The sequence below is a fragment of the Sus scrofa genome, chromosome 2 (assembly GCF_054392235.1).
Source record: "Sus scrofa isolate SSC_HxYL_T2T_F1_AM1 chromosome 2, Sscrofa_HxYL_maternal_Yorkshire_Landrace_v2.0, whole genome shotgun sequence".
Lineage (NCBI taxonomy): Eukaryota > Metazoa > Chordata > Mammalia > Artiodactyla > Suidae > Sus > Sus scrofa.
The window spans coordinates 51,574,718-51,587,880 of record NC_139384.1 but is presented as its reverse complement, the minus strand read 5'-3'; the positions used below and the strand labels follow the sequence as shown (position 1 = coordinate 51,587,880).

Genomic DNA, 13,163 nt, shown 5'->3' with positions numbered 1-13,163 from the left:
TCTCTTGAAATGTTCTTGGCAGCTGTTCACTCACTAACAAAAATACCCCTCCTGGCATAGCGATGGTCAACTCAGAAACCGCTCCAGAGGCCCCTCGATTTGCAAGGTGTGGCTCTGCTCTTGAGGAAGGCTGGGCGGTGGACAGAGTGCAGGGTGTCCCAGGCCCCCCCGAGGGGTGATGTGAATGAGGGGGGTCCGGGGGTGCTCCAAGCCTCGCTGGGGCTGGAAAAACAGCAGCGTGGAAATCAATAGTGCCTTGTTATCTGGGTTCCCCAGCAACGGGCCCTTGTGCCTAATTCAGTGGGTGTGTGTTGAATGGCATTGAAATCAATAGTGAGAAGGTTCTGAACTGAGGCTCAAAACAACAAATCGCTCAAGTGTAGGGAGAGGAGAGCTGGCTTAGCAGAGGCCAGGGTCCAAAGCTCCGGGGAGCTTTAGCTGAGTGAGCACCCATTATGAGCCAGCTCTATGCCAGGGCTGTCAGCAGAGCTAATGAATCCATCCTAAGCCGTGCTCCCGTCAGCTTTGATTCCTCATCAAAGCAGGAGATAAATCCCTGCAGGCTTTGCTTTGGTCAACCCATCACTCCAGATCTGAAAATCTGTGTCCACCTCTGAGCCTCACATGTTTAAGGGGATTTGGGAAAATTGGAAAATATTCAGGGACGAAAGATGCAAAGCTTTGAAACCATGTCATGCTGACCAACAGAGGGACTGAGGCGGAGATGCATGGATCTGGGAGCAGGGAAGAGGTGGGGAGTTCAAGGTTGTTTTAGAAACTGTGAAGGGCTCTCGTGCGAAGAGAGAAGCAGGCGTTGGACCGAAGGTGGCAAGGAGTTCGGTAAAGGGCATGAGCTTTAGAATCAGACAGACGGGTTCACAGGCTGGTTCCTTCCTATTTGGTTGGATGGCAAGAGGCAAGCCACATGACCTCGCACTTCGGGACTTTGTAAAATGGGGACAGAAATGCTTCTTTTTCGGCATCGTCAGGATGATACACCATTCAAAAGACAGAAGCTGCACAGAGAAGTATAATTGCAGGAGGAAGGGTGTGAACCCAGGGCAAGAACAAAATTTCTAACAGCCACAGCTGGCTTGGAAAGCTGACTTGCTTTTCCTATTGCTTTCTTTGTATTCGTGTTTTCCTCCCAGAAGAATGCCTTCGCTTTTACTTCCTTTCATTTTGGCCTGCCTTATCATATTTCCTAATACAAATTATTCCGCTACTTTTCATCTTTTACTCTAAAAGGCGTCTGGCTCTCACAATTGCTTCTTTTCAGCCAGGGGCTGGCTGTCTCTTTGGTTAGCCCCGAAGAGGCCCTGTAAGTCTTCAAGTGGACTCGCCATTCTGAGGCCAATGAACCACCTGATATTAATGCCTCTGGGTGGAGTTGCCACCCCTGTCCTGAGCCCAGCAAAGGGTTAGAAGCCGACATTGCTGCCCTGACCCCACCAAGAGAGCTAGCCAGACTGGAAGATAACTGGGGGGAGCTGTTAGAATGCTGTCCAGCCCTCTGTAAATGTGAGTGGACAGCCATCGTTCCTCCTATTCCTGACTTCTGACCGGCCAGACCTCATGTCTACACTGATGGGCGGAGTGTGGAGGTTTTATCTGTTAGGCTTCTTGGAAGGAGGCTTCCTTAACACCTATTGGCAGCAGACAGCTCTCACTTAGACATTCTGTGAGCCCCTGAAAGATGGCTGGGCGGGGAGGGGGTGGGTGGTGTCAGGAAAGCACATGTACTGGGTGATGCTGACAGGCCCGGTGAGCTGAGGAGTGAAATATGGTGTTTGGAGACAGGGGGGCCAGTGGAGTGCCATTTATGGAAGGCACCATGGCTGGAGGGAGAACCTGGATGAGGGGTGGGGTGGGGAGCCCAGGACTCAGTGGGTAGGTGGCATTAATTGTCACCTCTGGAGGGATGGATGAGGTCAAAAATAGGACAATGGACAATGAAGTTTGGAAGCAGGGGAGTGAAGAATTGGATGGAATAAAGGCCAAAGAGCAGACACAGAGTTCAACACTGATGCCCTGAGCAGTAGGAGGGGGCTCGAGGGCGTGGTGGGGGAAGGGATGGGGATTGAAGGACCAGCGCATGTGAATGCTGACCATGGCCCTCATTTCAATGGAAATAGATCCTCCAATAGGATCCATTGATTCCCCTAGGATGGGGAAGTTTGATCTCAGCTGGAGCAGGGAACATGGTCAAAAGAGAGACATGTCTTTGATGTGCATGCCAAGCCTAATTGGGATCCAAGTAAGGTCCATACATTGCAATTGCTTGCATGTCTCAACTATCTTTTCATCTATAGGATCTCTTTTTTTTCTTTAAAGTTTACTTGTTAAAGAAGCTGAGCCTTTTGTCTTGTAGAGTTTCCCATAGTCTGAATTTTGCTGCTTGTCTCCCTGTGGTGTCCATAACTTGGTAGATAAATCTAGAAGTTTGGTTAGATTCAGGTTTGATTTTTGCCAAGGCTATTCATAGGTGGCCCATCAGGAGGTACATAATAACTGACTGTCTCTTCCTTTGTGATGATACAACTATTGATAGAATTGATTGGATTCATTAATGTCAGAAGTTGCAAAATGGAAATAGTCTAATTTGATCATTTCTTATTTATTAAATTAGAATATTTCTACAGAGAAATTTCCTCTCATGAATTGTCTAATTATTATGATGCACAGTCGTATAGAAAAGGCAGGAAAATACTAGATTCTTTCCCTTTATTTACCAATTTGTGATTTTTAAGAATGTGTGTTGCATTTCAATCAATTGCTGTGTGAAGCACTTCCTTATCAGTGTTCATATCAGCCCTTTATTGGCTGACTAGGAGGCACTTATTCAAATAGCCTCTCAGACCCGTTGACATAGCCCAGTGGCCTTTTCTCCACAACCTGTGGCAACACCAGATCCCTAACCCACTGAGCAAGCCCAGGGATTGAAACTGCATCCTCCTGGAGACTATGTTGGGTTCTTAACCCACGGAGTCACAATGGGAACTCACAGCCTAATGGTCTTTGATAGCTTCTTTCCTTTCTAGTACGGCCCAATGTTCCATGTCCATCTTGTACGTGTCTTGCCCTAACTTGGAATCAGCCATTCCTCCAAAAAGACCCCCCCCCCCTTTTTTTTAATGTGGGGAATGGTTTTACTTGGCCACAATTTGGGTGCTATGGTTTTCACTCATACTGTTTCTAATCATTTAAATCACTATTTCTAGGTCTTATAAAAGGATGGAGCTGGAAAAAAATGTATTTTTAAACATTATATATATTATGAGGCTGTTTATTATTTTGTTTTTTTACTGATATTTCTAACTCAAATGAAGAATTATGGTTTAAAACAATCTCATCAATATTACATCTGTATCTCCTTTCATTTTCGTCGCAAATACAGGCTCTCAATGACATCAATACAATTCTCATTGATTTTATCTTGTATTACACATACAGCAGTATCAGAATAGCACTAATAAGACTACTGCTAACAATGTGACTACTGAAAACAATTTAAAATTATTTTCCCTTTTTTTGGGGGGGGTTAAGGTTGATTACACTAGGGATTTAGTTAAATTGTGTATTTCAAAGTCACTTGGAGTAGTTCTCTGGGTGATAATCTCTCCAACATTATACCACATTTAGGTTTGAGTTTCACTTTACTTTCAGTTTGGGGGATGACTTTTTGAAGTTTAGCTTGTTTTATAACTACATAAAATACTTAAATGTACCAAAGGTCAAATCCAAAATGTAAAGGATATTCATAAAAGCTAGTTTCTATTCCTATTCTCTCCATATTATTCTCTCCTGTTCCTATAAGTAATCATTAAATTTTTTTAAAGTTTATTCTTTGCCTTAGTTGGGGTCTCAGCAGACTATGAGACAATGCTTGTGTGCAGGTAATTAATTTTTATAGGTAACCTTAGGGGACAGTAATGAGAGATAGGGGAAGGGGATCCATCTAAGAGTGTGTTATTGAGCTGATAACTATAGTGGGCCACTGGGGCTCAAACCACAGAGGACCTGAGGAACTGTTCAGAATGTGCCTCAGAATTGTCCGCTCAAGATGTAGACCACGGGAATACTGACCTGCAGCTTCTGTGCTCTCCTATCAGTCAAGGACTGTCCTTGGGGTGTTAACTCCCCGGAACTTCCAAGTGTGCTGAAGAACCAGGGTGGCTGTAAGCAGTGGCCCACATATTTCAGAGGAAAATGCAGCTTTTGACAGGATACAGCTGTGCACATCTGGGTGCTGAAGCAATGGCTGCATGGAGCTAATCCACGGACTGTGCAAATGGAATATGGAGCCCAACACACTCTTGTGCTGTGTATTTTTTTTTTTTAAACAATAGGCCTATTGTTTCTCTCTTTTAGAGAAATGGTAAAATAACACTTTATGTACTTTATTCCCACATGCTTTCTTCACTTACCCTGGTATCTTAGAGGTCACTCAACAGTAGAAGATAGAGATATTCTTCATTCCTTTTCATAGGTGCCTGGTACTCCTCTGTACAGGCATACCACAGTTTATTCAACCAGTCCCCTCTTGATGTTTGAGTGGTCTCTAATCTTCTGCTTTTATAGATACTGCTGCAATGAATAGTCTCATTCATTTATTTTTTCCCCTTTATATTTTACAAGTGTTCCCTTAGGACAGACTCCTAGATGTGGGATTATGGACTAAAAGGTGAATATGTATATAATTTTTCTGTATATTGCCAAGTGAAACCTTTTTCATTCCCACCAATGATTTATAAGAATGCTGTTTCTGGAGTTCCCATGGTGGCTCAGTGGTTAATGAAACTGACTAGTATCCATGAGGATGCAGGCTCAATCCCTGGCCTAGCTCAGTGAGTTAAGGATCTGGCGTTGCCATGAGCTGTGATGTAGGTGGAAGACATGGCTCAGATCCCACGTTGCTGTGGCTGTTGCATAGGCTAGCAGCTGCAACTCCGATTTGACTCCTAGCCTGGGAACTTCCATATGCCTCGGGTATGGCTCTAAAAAGACAAAAAAAAAAAAAAAAAAAAAGGAATGCTGTTTCCCCATAGAGTCACCAAGAGAGTTTGTCATCCAACTTTTAGATTTTTGCCAACTGGATAATGAGAAAGGATATCTCAACGTAATTTTAACATTCATTTTTCTTATAAGTGGGGTTGCACATTTTTTTCATCCAGTTAAGAGTATCTGCATTTTTTTTTTTTAAACCAGAGCTAGCATTCACCCCTCTAGCCCAGAGGTTTAAAACTTTACTGTGCATGAGAATCACCTGGAAGCCTTGTTAAAACCCAGCTGCTGGGGGTTCTGGGAATGTTCAATTTGTGTTTCAGTCCGCCACCTTATCAGCCATAACATGACAGCAATAACACAACATCACAAAAACAGCAACACTAACGCAACATCTGCTACAAACACATACAGCACTTCATACTAGGCACTATTCTAAGGGTTTAGTTATATTAACTAATTTCATCCTTCTAAGAATCCATTTTTGAGATGAGGTAACCAAGCACACCAGAGAAGCAACTAGTTCAAGCTACTAAGAAGAGCAAAGGATTTGAACTTGGGCAGTCTGGGCTTTTAATCATAAATGTTTCTTGCCCAAATGGCAAATTCATAGCAGAGTCATTCAGACGGACATTAAAGGAGTTCCCGCTGTGGCTCAGTAGATTACAAAACCGACTAGTATCTATGAGGATGTGGGTTCAATTCCTGGCCTCACTCAGTGGGTTAAGGATTGGGTGTTGCTATGAACTGTGGTGTAGGTCGCAGATGTGGCTTGGATCCTGCATTACTGTGGCTCAGGTGTAGGCCAGCAGCTGCAGCTCTGATTCAACCTCTAGCCTGGGAACCTCCATATGCCACAGGTATGGCCCTTTTAGCAAAAACAAACCAAAACAAAACAGATGGGTATTACAAAAAAATCTTTGAGGGGGTGGGAGAGGGTTGGATTGGCAGTTTGGAACTAGCAGATGCAAACTATTATATATAGAGTGGATAAATGAGATCCTACTGTATAGCACAGGGAACTACATTCAATGTCCTGTAATAAACCATAATGGAAAAGAATATGAAAAAGAAGAATATATATGTGTGTATATATGTATATGTATAACTGAATCACTGTGCTATATAGCAGACATTAACACAACATTATAAATCAACAAACTTCAATAAAATGAAATTCAAAAAACACAACCCTCTACGACCGGGCTATTTCTAGGTTCTGTGGATGAGCTGTCTTCAACCTCCACATCAGTAGTAGAGCTGTGGTAGATCAGTTCGGAAGCAATGGGTAGGACAGCAAACAGGGAGTTCCACAAGAGGGAATAAACTCTAGGCATCTGGGGCAGGAAGAGGGTGGTGGAAGGAGAATGGAAAAGCCTTCCCAGATCCTGCAATATTTTCTGATTGAACCAGGTACCCTGCACCCATCTTCCCCAAGAATAAATCTTGGTCTTAGTAGAACTCAGAAGGAAGGAACCCAATCACTCCTCCCAAATAATCCTTCTACCTGAAAGGATTATTATTTTGCCTGAAATCTTGTTATGGAAGAGCTATAGGTCTTTTCCCTCCAACAGAGAGAAAACTTTTCATTTGCAAAAAAATTAATAAATAGAAATCTTAATGAAATAGAGTTAGGAGAGCAGAAGGGGGAGAGCTCATACCCCGTGACATCACAGTAGAGCCCAAGAGGAAGAAGATTCCTCTTCTTTGCTGGCAAGGGCTCAGCCAATCAAAAGCCAAGGGCTCCTTGTTTGCTGTTAGCCCTCCCAACTTCCTTTCTCCTCTATAAAAACATTCTCCTTTTCTTGTCACACGGAGACTTACCTGTTCCTTGGCGCATGGAGATGTACCTGTGGCTCGCCATGGTTGCAGACTGTGGAATGCAATTCTCTGCTGATCCATATAAACCCATCTTTTCTGGAGAAATAACTGGCAGTCTATTTGTTTCAGGTCAATAAATGCATAGTCCTCTGGGAGGGAAACACATTGCTGTGGTTGATTTTTGGTCTCAGTGCATCTGATCTCATCCACTCCTGCCTTTGTGCGTTCCAGCAGTGCACTCCCCTCTTGACACCCATTCTATATGCTCTAGGGTTTCCTCCTAAGAGGGCTTCGTGGGTCCTGTTGCAGCATGTTGACCATGTGGATGGTCTGGTAGGCTTTGCTGGCCCCTAGTCCAGGTTGATTGACAGGCCTTGCTTGTGTGGATGCTGCTGGCTGCTATTTAGCTGGGCCTGGTCATGAGGCAGCTGGTTATGGAATCCTAGGGGGCTGGGGACCTGGTGCTGGCTCAGTGGTGGGTGGACTTACCTCCCGAAGATTCTGGGGCTGCTGGCAGGTGAAGCCAGATCCTGGGGTCAATACTGGACTCCTGGCAGGCAGAACTGTTTTCTCAAGTCTGGCTGCATGGCCCAGGGATCCCAGGGCTCATTTCAGATCATTGGTAGGTGGTGCTGGTTTCTGACAGAGTTGCGTATGGGGTCCAGGGTATCTTGAAGGTTGCGTTGGCCTGCTAGCGGGCAGGGCCAGGGCCCAGCTTGTCCCAGGGTAGGGTCTGGCTTGCTGTTAGTGGTCTCGGACCCCAGACTGTGAGGTCCCCATTTTCTGCTCCTGGTGTCTGCCTCCTGGTGGCTGAGGCTGATCTAGAAATCTGACTTCCGGGCCGGAGGTGCTGGCGCCTGCCCACTGGTGAATGGAGCTGTGTCCTGGCCCTCTGGTCTGCAGGGCTGTGCCTAGGGCAGTGTCAAGATGTGGCTGTGGGCGCATGAGGACTTTAGACAGCCGGTTTGCAGATGGCTGGGGCTGCATCCCCTGTCCAGTTAGCTGCTTAGCCTGTGGCGGAGGCTGCTGGGTGGGCGGGGCCAGGTCTTGGCGCTTAGAGCGAGAGGGAGGAGCCTCCATAAAGGCGCCCGCCAGCACCGCCTTCCTCGCAGTAGAATGAGCTCCCAGAAATGGCTACTTCCAGTGTCGGGGTCCGCAGAGAAAGCCGCAGCCGCTCTTTACCTCTCCAGGAGACTGTCCAAGAGCAGCAGGTAGGTCTGGCCCAGGCTCTATCGAGTTACCGCTTTGACCGTGTGCGCCGGATTTCGTGGGCCCCTTTAAGAGCGGAGCCTTTGTCTACCCCCACCCCACCCCAGGTCTGTGGGGCTCCTGCTGTCAAGTCCTATGGGCCTTCGAAGCCAAATGCTCTGGGGTCTCATCTTCCCCGTGCCCAGACCCCCAGGCCGGGGAGCCTCCTCTGGGCAAAGCTCTGAGATTTAATTGTTCTCACTTGTGGGTCACCCAGCCAGGGGTTAAGGGTTTTAATCATATTGAGAGTCCGCCCCTCCTACTGTTACCAAATGCGTGTTCATGTGCCTGCCACAAAGGGAGGCCAAACAGACCAAAATATCAGAGTTTGGAGCAGAGAAAGGTTTATGGCAGGCCAAGCAAGGATAATGAGTGGCTCATATTCAAAACTCCAGAACTCCCCTACAGTTTTTTGGTTTTTGCTGTTGTTGTTGTTGTTTGGCCATGCCTGAGGCATGTGGAAGTTCCTAGACCAGGGGTCAAACAAATGCCACAGTCGTGGCCCAAACCACAGCAGTAACAAGCCAGGTCTTTAGCCCACTGTGCCACCAAGGAACTCCAGTTTTCAGGGAGTTTTTCTTTTTTTTCTTTTTAAAGCTGCACCTGTGGCCCATGGAAGTTCCCTGGCTAGGAGTCAAATTGGAGGTCTACACCACAGCCACAGCAATGCGGAATGAGCTGCACCTGTGACCTATGCCTCAGCTTGTGGCGACACTGGATCCTTAATCCACTGAGCGAGGCCAGGGATTGAACCTGCATCTTCACAGACACTATATCGGGTTCTCAAACCACTGAGCCACAAGGGGAACTCCTCAGGGAGAAGTTTTTAACAGGCAAAATTTGGGGTGAAGGCTGCAGGGTGTGAGACTTTGTTCTGATTGGTTGGTGGTGAGGCGGCAGTGTGTGTGACTTTGTTCTGATTGGTTGGTGGTGAAGAAACAGGTATTCCAGGAATCTTGTGCTCAGCCTGAAGTTACCTGGTAACTTCAAAGATGTTTTTATTCCTTCAGGAGGAATCAGGACCATGCTCTGCAGCTGCACTACTATTTCTTTTTGTCTTTTGTCTTTTTAGGGCCACACCCGTAGCATATGGAGGTTCCCAGGCTAGGGGTCCAATCGGAGGTACAGCTGCTGGCCTACGCCACAGTCACAACAACTCGGGGCCGCATCTGCAACCTACACCACAGCTCATGACAACCCTGGATACCTAACCCACTGAGGGGGGCCAGGGATCGAACCCACGTCCTCATGGACACTAGTCAGGTTTGTTAACCACTGAGCCCAACGGGAACTCCTGCACTACTATTTCTGGATGTTTCCTCCTTTGTTCCTGCATTCCCTGAGTTCCCTGATTAGCAACTGCTTGAACCTGCTCTTCAGTAGTCACAGAAGGTCTAGGATGCTGAAGCCTTTATCCTGCAAATAAGAAACAGGGGATGTGGAAAGGCTTTTATGCCCAGGAACCCCTCACAGGGTCTTGCTTATTGTGCTTCCTTCTTTATGTCTTTAGTTGTAGAAGATCTTTTCTGGTAGGTTACTTTTTTTTTTTTTTTCATGGATGGTTGTTCTGCAGATTGTTGTGATTTTGGTGTGCTTGTGAGCAGGTGAGCTGAGGATCATTCTACTCCGCCATCTCAAGTGTGTGTGTGGTGTGTGTGTGTGTGCGTGTGTGTGTTTGCACGTGCGTACTAGTTAGGGAGCAGGAAAACCTGGGCCTGATAGGGGGAGGTCCAAAAAGGAAGGAATGTAAGAAACGATATTTAGATAGCACTTCATGCTTAACAAAGCACTTTTATATCCATTTGATCTTCACGGCAACCTGACAAGATGGGTCTCATCATCTCCTTTTTACAAGAAGAATCTGAAGCCAGAGAGATGGGCAGTGGGTGGAGCCAGGACTTGACACCGAGTATCTGACATCAAAGCCCTTGTCCTCCTGGTCTCACAGCATGAGGAGGAGAGGGAGCAGAAAAGAGAGGATGGACTCCCAATGATACGGAGTTTCAACCCCTTTTCCTTTGTACATGGACAGAGGGCAAAGGAAGCCAATGTTCTTTGGAGGAAACCACAGCCTGAAATTTCTGCAATGGTACCAAGCAACCCCTCCCAGGCTTCGGCTGGTCTGAATTGGGGTCATCAGTTTTGAGCACACCATCCAATGTCTTTCTTTCTTTCTTTCTTTTTTTTTTTTTTTTTTAGGGCTGCACTGTGGCATATGGAGGTTCCCAGACTACACCACAGCCACAGCAACATGGGATCCAAGCCGCATCTGCCTACACCACAGCTCACGACAACACCGGACCCTTAACCCACTGAGAGAGGCCGGGGTTCAAACCCGCAACCTCATGGTTCCTAGTTGGATTCGTTTCCTCTGTGCCATGACAGGAACTCCTTGGCTTTCATTTTAAGGCTCCATTACATCTGAGGGGCAGGGTAAGCTGTGGCTTCTCAGGCTGGTGGAGTGGTGGGGAGCCTTTAGGGATACACATCAAGCCTGCGCCTTTAGTTTCGCCTCTCTGAGACCTAGAAACTGGATGTCAGCCTCAGTCTGCCTGGGAACCAGTGAAGAAACAACAATAATAATGAAAACAGACTTTACGCTTGTATAGTTGTTTGTAAAAATCTCAGATGAATTGTGTTCTTTCTTCTCAATGACTCCACGAAGGGCATTCTTTTAACCTGTTTTACAAATGGGGAGACAGGTTCAGAGAGACCAAGTGACTCACCAAGGTCACGTGGCTGGAAGGTGGCAGAGCTGGGTCCCTCCCTCGGGTCATTTTGACCTCAAAGCCCTGGCCCTCCCCCTGCCCAGGGAGCATGGGAGTTTGACGCAGGCAGTGCCATGCAGACTGCCAAGTGGAAACTCTGCAAGGTGGATCGTGAGGAAGTCATTTTTCAGGGGATCAATGTGGATGAAAGATTAATTGATGAAACCCTGCCAAAAGGAGGATGCTGCAGAGTCTGGGTTCTATTCCAGGAAACTCAGAGCACCAGGAGGAGGGAGAACACTCTTCTAGAGGAGGAAGCTCATGGGAGAGAAATAGGGGCTGTTCCTCTGAGCACTCAGGGGCTCCATCACCTGGGCCTCCGGCAGTGCCGTTGGGTGGCAGCCCTCACTGGATACCCCTGTTTAGAGGCCAGCCACCTACTGGTCCCTTGTGCCCGAGTTGTCTTGGAGCCCTGGGGTCTCCCTGCCTCCCACACAGGCAGCTCTTTCTGCGGGAGGCCTGCTTGTACCACGCCTCCCCTTTCCTGTCCTTGCTCATCTCATTCCTGTGGATCCTGCTGCCTAGGGGCTGACTCTGCTCCTGTTTTCCCTGCCTTCCTCTTGGATGTGCTTCTGAGGGAGGTTGTGTCAGACTGTGGAAAGGGGTCAGGGTGGCATGCAATGCAGACCCTATCGCTTTCGGTGTCACTGTTGGTCACTCACCCTCTCTGAACCTCCCCCACTCTCTTCTACAATGCCCTCTGGGAGGAGTTGTGCTGAGCATGAGAGTCAGGTCTGGAAACCTCCCAGCCCGGTGCGAGGCTCAGGGAGAGGGGGCGCCATTCAAACCTTGACTTTCAGATCAGGTTGGCTCTGACCTTGGACTCTCAATCTTTCGGCCTGTGCTGGGAAGAGGAGCTGGGGAGGTGGGAGGGGAGATGGCAGCTTCCTATACAAGCTCTCCTTGGTCTTGCTAACCTCCTGCCCACTCTCCTATCCCCTGATACCTTTCCTTGCTGCTCCCAGGTTGCAGGAGGTGGAGGCAGCTCGCTGTGTGTCACCTGTCCCTTGCAGGATCCTTTTCCAGTGCCAGAGCCCTCAGGCCACCCAGGCCTGTGCATCTAAGCCCCTGTCAGAGTCGTTACCCTGTAGACCTAGACTTCTTCCTCCCCTCAGCCATTAGTGGAGCCAGGGATTGTCAAACCTTTCTACCCACTCGACTAGGAGAGGCCTCAAGCCCTGGAACCGGGTGGGCTGGGCTGCACGACTGCAGTCTCAGAGCTCAGAGTCTACACTTCTCCCAGAGGGGCCCATGTCAGTCATTCCAATACCTTAAAGGGAAGGTCCCCTCTCTGCCTCCCCTTCTGCATGGTTTCTGGCTGGCATGAGTGACAGCTCGGTGGGAGGACCTTGAAGGCATAGCAGGACTGGCCTGTGGGCAAGAGAGGTACCAGGGCTGATCAGGCCTGGAGCTTGGCAGGGCTGTTGGGTCAGTCTCTGTGGTGGCTGTCAGGTATCCACATAAAATGTCCATGGCGGGGGCGGGGCAGAGGATAGAGCACTTAAGCCTGGCACCGACTGGCATCACCATCCGGAGACCTAGGAGGAAGGGCAATAGGCATCTCATGGAAGTGCCGAGACTTGGAACGGATCCGAAGAGACTCAGAGAGGATCAGCACAGCATCTGGTGTTGGGTGGGTGGTCATGGCAGAGAGTGCAGAAGGAGGATCCTGGACCCAGAGGAAGTGATGATGCGAACTAGGTCAGGAGCTATGCTAGGACCATGGAGGCTACTTAGGGCTCAGAGCACAGGCAGTCCTGGCAGAGAACTCACACACTAGGAGGGAAATGGGGCAGAAGCCCAGTCTTGTGGTCCAGGTCAACATGATAGGTGCGTGGGGGGAGGCAAGAAGTCTATGAAAACATGAAGGTCCAAAGTTCTCTTGGTGTCCCCCCAACCCCGGCCCCAACCCTGCTAATGGAACTGAGACGCCCTACCTTCTCACCATCCTGGCACAGAGAAACCTTAAAGACTGGCCAGGCTGAATGTACAGATGTTGACTTGAGTGTGCAGCCCAGAGGAGCTGGAGAAGGTAAGGTCTTCAGCTGTTCTGCCAGCTCTAACTCACAACATCTATCCCCCCCTGCCCGCCGACCCCTACTGACCGCTACCCCCATCCAAACTCTGTGCTTCTCTGGCTGGGATCTGGGCTTGGATTTTCCTCTTCTTTTATCGCCAACCTCTTAGCAACCATGGGCTCCTCTGGTTAACAACCAGCAGAATGTCTTCTAATGGCGATGATGCTCTCGGGGTTGGAAGATTCTTATTTATTCCCAGACATGAAACGCCTCAAGCTCCTGATCATCTCTGCTAGAGAAATGC

The 13,163-nt window shown here is 48.1% G+C and overlaps 1 long non-coding RNA gene across 8 annotated transcripts in view; it reads left to right on the top strand.

Annotated features, from left to right (window-relative positions):
* The first annotated feature begins 7,933 nt into the window (after positions 1-7,933).
* LOC106509423 (uncharacterized) overlaps positions 7,934-13,163 on the top strand; it is a 193,437-nt gene continuing 188,207 nt past the window's right edge. For all 8 annotated transcript variants that reach the window (XR_014837280.1, XR_014837281.1, XR_014837282.1 and 5 more), the window contains exon 1: positions 7,934-8,036. This is a non-coding gene — a long non-coding RNA (uncharacterized LOC106509423). The remainder of the gene's footprint in view (positions 8,037-13,163) is intronic.